Genomic DNA, 7496 nt, shown 5'->3' on the forward strand with positions numbered 1-7496 from the left:
CACAATCTCCTGCAGGTATGCAGGAAAGATTTGTTTTGAATAGACACCTTATTGATTTTGTGTGAGGGAAGAGCAGGGATTGTGCACAGAGCCCGGAGCTGCTCCCACTGCACCTTGCCTTGTGCACAGACACCACGGGCACAAAGCTGCCGGCAGAGCCACAAAGGGAAAGGAAACACTTCCCTCCATGAGCTCTGGAGCAGCTGCTCTGGTTTTACAAGAGAAGTGAGAACAGGGACACAACCTTTGGTGTGTGTTTAGGTTGGGGAGTGTGCAGGTGATCCATGACTCGGAGATCCACCAGGGGCTCCCGCAACGGCCAGGCTGGGATGAGGACAAACGCCCATCTCAGAGGTTAAGGGACCCTTTGGGATGTCCCAGTGCTCCAGAAGGATGTCAGGCCACATCCAAGGGCAGCAGGGTTTGGTATCTGGGGTGCTGTGGGGAGGGCTGTATGTCCCTGTGAGCTCGGCACAGCAGGAGTTACTGAGGGATTGCAGAGAGGGTGAGCGGGAGGTGATGCTGTGGGGAGAGAAACGTATTTGATCTGAGGGTGTATGTGGAATAAATACACCGGATTCTAAAAATGAGTTTTGTTTATTAGCACACCCTTAAGGAAATAAATCGTACATCATTAGGAGCGACGTCTCCTCAGCAGCCAGCGCCATTATTATTAATGCATTTATCTAATAACCATGCAAGTTTCTTTCAGCCATTTATTCTGCAATCTTAGAGCCTTTACAAATATTGACTAATTACAGCCATGTAGATTTTATTTCAATGTCTGAAAAAGCCACATTGGTAGGGAATTCTGCAGACTCACAGTTTCTGAGCCTGAAGTTTCTGCTCTCATACGTAGGCGACATCCCAGCTCCTGCAGCTGCTTGTTCTCAGCGGGGATGGTGAAATTTCACAGGCAGGAGGAAGGGACTTGGTGAATCTGCTCACCAGGGTCTGGGGAAACAAGGTTTGCTTGTTTGCAAGGGAAAATCTCCGGTGCCTTCACAGTGATGCTGATTTGGGGGTGGATGCCTTGGCCTCTCCGGAGCCACCTCCACCTGTGGGTAGAGAGAGAGGAGAGGAGCACCGTGGGGCTGGGCTGGCATGGAGCTCCTGGGCCCCAGAGCTCGGTGACACACTCTGAAGAGCCACAGGAATGCCAAGGAAGGATTTTATTAGAATAATATTTGTTTTTTAAAGTGCTTCTGAGCATGGAGGGTTGGTCCTTGGTAGTGCCAGCGCGTGACTCTGCCCTGCGTGGGGACTTGCCCTGGGGCACAGCGGGGACAGCAGGATCCTCATGGGGATGGAGCTCAACCCCCAGAAAAATTAGCTGGAACTAGTGAAATTACACATTCTAGACCAAAATGATCTGATTTTTCTCATCCTGAACACAGCATACTGATGTATCTCAGGGTAATGGGATTGTGGCTGTGCACGCCACGTCCTCGCCGTGGCGTTGAGATGAGCTGTGCGCGCGTCAGCCATGCTTGGAGCATCACTCAGGGATGAGGGGAAGGAAACAGAGGCTTTAAATGTGCGTGGGGAGGCACCCAGGAGTCAGGGACTTTGCTGGGCTCGAGCTGCACTAACCCAGCTGCCCAGACTGGTGTGTGGGGAGAAGGAAGGGCAGGCTGGCCAGAGCCTCAGCAGCCTCTCAGAACCTTTAAAATAGAAAATCATATAAATAGGATGTGATCTAGTGGCATAGCAAATGACAGAATCTATAGATAGAAGATTAGTCAGGACTAAGCTGATGGATACAAACAGAGCCAGGAGCTCTGGACTCACCGTCACACCTGTGAGGGGAGTCTGTGGTGCTGTGGTACCTGGCCCAGGTGATGCTGAACCGAGCTCTGCCCCTGCATCTGCATTTTTCTGGCATAGTCCTGTTCGTCTGGATTTCAGTTCTTTTTCCCAAATGCTCTGCATGACAGTGATGTCAGCTCCAAAAACTGACATTCTGCTGATGACAAAAACCGGTCTGTGTTGAGAATCCTCTCCTGCAGCTACTTGAGAGGGACACGTAAGGCAGCAGCCCTTTCTTATACAGATACGGAAGCCAGTGGCAGTGCTGGGCAGAGAAGCCCGTGTGGTTACTCCTTTCCCAGCAGGAACAGCTGCTCCTGGTGGGAAGGAAGGCACTGTCCACTCTCAGAAAGAGGAGAAACAAGGAATTTGGCCAGAGTCACGCAGCAAATCAGTGGCAGGAGCAGAGGGGAAGGTCTGGGCTCCCACTTCCCTCCGACACTGCCGATGAGCCGCTGCCTCCGCACAGGATCCGTCTGCGTGTCAGAGAGGGGAGATTGACTCTCACTCCCAGGGAAGTTCAGCCACTGTGAAATTAGTAAATTACACAGGCCCACAGAACTTAGGAAAACAATGTAATCCTGGGGGTACTGAAATAATTAATTTCCTAATCAAGTACACCTTGCTTTTTAAAATTCGCAAATGGCACTCTGGTCTGATTCCCCATTTCAGCCACCCCAAGGAAGGAATATTTTGGGCAGCAAAGCCAGAGGGGCCCGAGGCAGGGCTGAGTCCCCCCCTGTCACCGCAGGGGCTGCGGGACACCGGGAAGAAGCGGCCTGAGCACTGCAGTGACCTCAGCGAGGGCTGGGAGATGCTCTTGTGGGAGGCTTTGCTGCGCTCTGGATCCAGCCCACGACCTGGGAGGGAAGAGCCGGAGCCACAGGGCTCCCGCAGAGGTTTTGTGCTGGGTTGTCTCCTGCTCTCGCTGCACCCTTGCTTGGTTTAAATCACTTCAAATGCGGAGGTTGTCAGACAAGACAATTAACATGGGGAAGGGGGAAAGTATTACCATCCATTATTTGCCATAACATGAATTTAAGCCAGGAAGTCAAATGATAAAATATGTGGTGAAAAGTGTTGGTGGTGGGAGTGCCTAAATGAGTAATAGCCCTGGGCTTCTGAGCCTTGAACTTAACGTGCTAAGTAAATCCCCGAGGTCAAAAAGTATGAAAATTGTTGCAGCTTGGGGAGATATATTTTAACTTTGGAAAAGGTCCGTGTAGATCCGCTGCCGGGGTCGGGGAGGCAGATGCTGAGCGGCCGCAGCTCCGGGACTTGGACCGATGGTCGGGGGATGGGTGCTTGTTTTGGGGCAAAAAAAATTTAAAAAATAAATAATAAAATAAAATCAGGCGAGGAGGTTGTGGGGGGCGCGTCTTGGCCGGGCGGGATGAGCCGGGAGCGCTTTGTGCCGCCGGGAGCGGCTCGGGCTGGTCCCCAGCGCCGCAGCTCCGCCGGGAGAAGCGATGGGAAGGGCGGCTGCGACCCCCCGGGATCCCGGCGGAACGGGCCGGGCCGGAGCGGGACCAGCGGGGCCAGCGGGGCCGGGATCCCGCTCCGCTCCGCCGCGCTCCAACTCTTCCCCTTTAAAACTCCTTCTGCCGCTCGCGCTGACCATGTGGCTGGATTTATGGAGAGAGATGTTTTAGCAGAATCCCCCCGAGTGCCCCATCAGCCCTAAATCCCCAGCCCGCGCTCCCCGGGAGCCCTCCTGACACAGAGCATGCCAAAACAGCTTCGTTTTGCCTATGCATTAGCAATCTATTTTACCTTTTTGACATCTCTCACACATAAAACCGTAAGAGAGAAATAAAATATCTGTCTCTGGGCGAAAATAAAGCTTTGCCTCCCTCCTGATCTATAGGATATAAAATAAAGCCATGGCTTTGATAGTGGCTTTTCCTTAGACCGGAGTTGCTTTTGCACACACGGAGACAATGAAGATGGATGAGTCGGGAGCGGTGCATCCTCCGGGGGTTCGCTTCACCCTCTTTTTTTATAGCCCCCCCTCGCCCCCGCTGTCTCTCCACTTTTCTTTCTTTTCTCTTTTATTCGTCTTTTATCTGCCCTTTAACGAGTGAAGGATCCCGCTCGGCTGTCACACACCCGCACCCCCGCCGGGCTCCCCCGGAGCCCCCCGCGCTGCCCCGCCGGGCCCCGCTCCCGGCCGGGCTCGGGGACCCCCCGGCCACCACCGGCCCCTTCCCGACCACTTCCTCGTCAGTCAAAAGCACAGCCGCACACCTCGGATTTGTAATTATTTATTAACTATATTTCCCATAAACAATGCATGAGCTTGGAGTGTAAGCGACAACATTTAGCGACGTGGGAAGAAACCCGGGAGGGCTAATCACGGGGGAGGGGGGGCAGGAAAATAAATAAGGAAAAGGAAAATAAATAGAAAAGAAATAAAAGGGAAAGGCGAGCGGAGCCGGGGGGTGACGGTGTGGTGTTTACCCTCAGCATCGACCCGAGTGTGGCAGGATAAACTGGGACCTTCTAATACATAATTTAAAGATTTCTTTCTTCTTCTTCTTTTTTTTTTTTTTCCCAAGCTCTTTTAAAACAAACCTGGCGATGGATCCTGTCCAGCCGTGGGGTTTATTGCGCGGGGATGTTCTGCAGGCTTAATTACATCTTAACTTCAATATTTGGATAGTGCATTAACCGCATATATATTTAATCAGGCGGAGGCGCTCTTTCTGCGGGGGAAAGTGCTGGGGACGGGGGAGAGGTGTGTCCCCCACCTTTTCCTCGGGCTGTCCCCCACAGCGTCGCCCGGGGTGGCGGGGGGGGCTCCGAGATGCCGCCGCGCTTCCCGCCGGGAGAGACGCCCTGTGCCCCGGGCCGCGCTGCACCGGGATGCGGAGGGGTCGGAACCGGAGCTCCGGGCCTCCCCCTGCCCCCGCCCCGTCGGGGAAGCTGCCGGTCACCGGCCCCGCCGCCCGCTCCGAGCCCGGCATCATCCCCGAGCCCGTGCGCGGTCGTTGAGAAAGGTTAAAAAGGAGGGGGAAAAAATCAAATCAAACTAAAAATAAATGGGAAAAAGAGAGAAAAGTGCTGTCGGGGGATGGATGCGGTGGAAAGCCTCTGTCAGTGCGTGGGAGGGAAGTTTTTGCCCGGCTCGGAGGGAGGGAGCGCTGGGGATGCGGGGATGCTCCACAACGCACCGCGGTGTCCCCGGCGAGCGGGCACCGGTACCCCGCAAAGGAGAGAGAAATCCCATTACCGAGCGCAGCGGTGGGGAGAGGGGACGATAAACAGGGTGATGTTTAACTAAAAAGACGGGAACGACACCAATAAAATGCAAATTTAAACTCGCCTGAAAGGGACTTGGGTTTTTTCTTCGGTATTAGATTTAAAATTAATTTGAGTTTGGGTTTATTTGGCTTTTTTTTTTTTTCCTCTTTTTTTTCCCTCTCTCTTTATTTGGGTCTCGTTTACCATTTTACTTACACTCTATTTTTTAAATTTTTTTCCCTCTTTTAATTTCCCTCCTTTTTCCTTTTTTTTTTTTTTTTTTAGTTTTTGAATTTCCCTTTTTTAAACATCTTCTAATTTCCCTGTTTTCTTTCTTTCTTTCTTTCTTTCCTTTTATACTCTCTTAATGTCCCTCTGTTGCAGCACTGGGGCCGGCCGGGGTTGCTCTGGAACATCCTGGCCAGCTCCCCGCGGGGTTCGGGTGGGCTCGGCCCCGCCTGGGGCGGGGGGCTCGGCCCGGGAACGGACCTGGGCGAATTGCAAAATACAATGAAAAAACAAAAAAATCCCTCCCGTCCCAAACACCTGGCCCTATAAGGGGGCGGCACACGGTGCTGCTCCCTCGGGGGACTTTCCCCGGCCCCTCGGGCTCCCGTGGGTGCCCCACGCCGGGACACGCGGGGCACAGGAGGCCGGCCGGGGTAGGCCGGGGGTGGTGGGGTTTGATTTTTCGGATTCTGCTGGAGACAAGGGCGGGCATTTTGGCCTCTCAAACGCCTGCTCTGGGTCGGGGTCCCCGCTGCGGGGGGGTGAGGCGGAGGGGGGCACGCCACCGTCCCCACTGCCCCCCTCTGTCTGCGCCGCCTCCTCTCCCGAGCGGGGCTTTGGGGGGTTCGCCTGGGTCGGGGCGGGCGGACAGAGCCCCGCCGGGAGCCGCAGCGCTGCGGGGGCACCCCGGACCCCCGCGGGGAGGGGGTGGGCACGGCCTGCGGCCCCCGGGGAGCAGGGGAGAACCAGATGCTTTCGCTAACGCCTGGGAAAGGAGAAAAAAAAAATCGCTGTGAAAAACTGGTGCTTGATGGACACGAGATGCTCATCTCCTTCCCCTCATTCATCCCCACCGACACATGTCACCGGGGGCCGCGGGGAGCGCTCCCCTGACGGCAGCCCGCAGCTGTCGCCTTCCCGGGCGGCAGAGCGGGGCCGCCCGCCCGCGCCGGCCCCGCGGCTCCGCATGAGAGCGGCCCATGTGCGGGGGCACCGGGCGGGGCGGGCCCGGGGCTCCATTGATCCCCGCCAGCGGCGGCCAAGCGAACCGACAGCTGCGCGGGGGGAGCCCCGACGGGGGGGAAGGATGATAGCGCGGACGGAGCCCCGGGGCTTTTAAACACCCGCAGGAGCTCCGAGGCGATGTCTTGGCCCGAGGACAGCTCTGGAATTGGCTCTCCCGGCCCGGATGGGCTCTGCATCCCCGCCGGTCCCGGCTGGCCCCCGCGGGGAGTGGCGGGCAGGGCGCGGAGAGGGTTTGTTGCCTTCCTTTTCCTTTCTGTCTTCCAATTGATGCCTTCCCCGCTTTTTTGTTTGTTCCCCCCCCCCCCCCCCAAGGACGAGGAAAACAGACGTGAAAGAGAGCGGGGGCAGTGGGTTCGGGCGGGAGATGCTACGGGCTTTGGGGCGGGCCTCCGCCACTCCCGCGCCCAGCCCCGGCTCTCGGTCGTGTGAGCAACCCCGGGCACGCTCGGACCCTTCCATCCGCCGTTCCCCTCCTAATTCCCCGCCCGGGCTCAGCCCACTGGGACGAGGAGGGGGACGGGCTCCGGGGCCGGGAGGGGCCGGGGCCAGGCAGTGACACCTCCCCGGAGCGGTGGCTCCCGACGGGCAGCAACGCACCAAGGAAAGAGAGACCTCGTCCCTCCACACCGCCCCGGTACCAACCGGCCCCTGGAAGGTAAAAGCGAATTAATTTTTATTTACCAAAAGAAGAAAAAAAAATATAGAAGGTACATGCCGGTGGCCGGTGCTCCTCGGCCCCGGACGAGCGCCGGTAACGGAACCGCCGCGAAGTTACCGGCGCCTCCGCTGTGCCCTCAGCGGTCGGGCGGCCCCGGGCCCGCCGCCCCCTCCCCACAGGCACGGCCCCGCCGGAGCGTCCCGAGCCGCAGTCCCAGCCCCGCCGCACCGCTCCTCCCGGGAAAAGCGGCCCGCCTCGGAGTGAGTTCTCCTCGACTCCGCGCCCCGCGGAGACCCCCTCCTTTTGCCGCGGGGGAATCCACGCGGAAGCGGGACCTCGTTTTTTGCCGGTCCCCAGCGAGGCGCTCCGCCGGCCGGCGGCGGGCACCGGGTCCCTCTAACGGATCCGTGACCCTGCGGGGGTGCCAGACCCCATCGAGCGGCCGCGTCTCCTCATGCCCACCGTCCCCGCGTCCGTGCTCCCACACACCTACCGCTGCATGGCGTTCGGGGGGCCGGGCCGCTCGCTCGGT

The 7496-nt window shown here is 57.4% G+C and overlaps 1 long non-coding RNA gene across 1 annotated transcript; it reads right to left on the bottom strand.

Annotated features, from left to right (window-relative positions):
• Positions 1-578: 578 nt before the first annotated feature.
• On the bottom strand, positions 579-7496 carry LOC121663787. The gene is made up of 2 exons (XR_006015754.1): positions 7458-7496; positions 579-1058 (listed from the first exon to the last, which is right to left on the bottom strand). It is a non-coding gene; the product is annotated as an uncharacterized LOC121663787 (long non-coding RNA).

This window comes from Corvus kubaryi, unplaced genomic scaffold (assembly GCF_017639235.1).
Source record: "Corvus kubaryi isolate FWS band 111438036 unplaced genomic scaffold, C.kubaryi_AGA036_p1.0 37284, whole genome shotgun sequence".
NCBI lineage: Eukaryota > Metazoa > Chordata > Aves > Passeriformes > Corvidae > Corvus > Corvus kubaryi.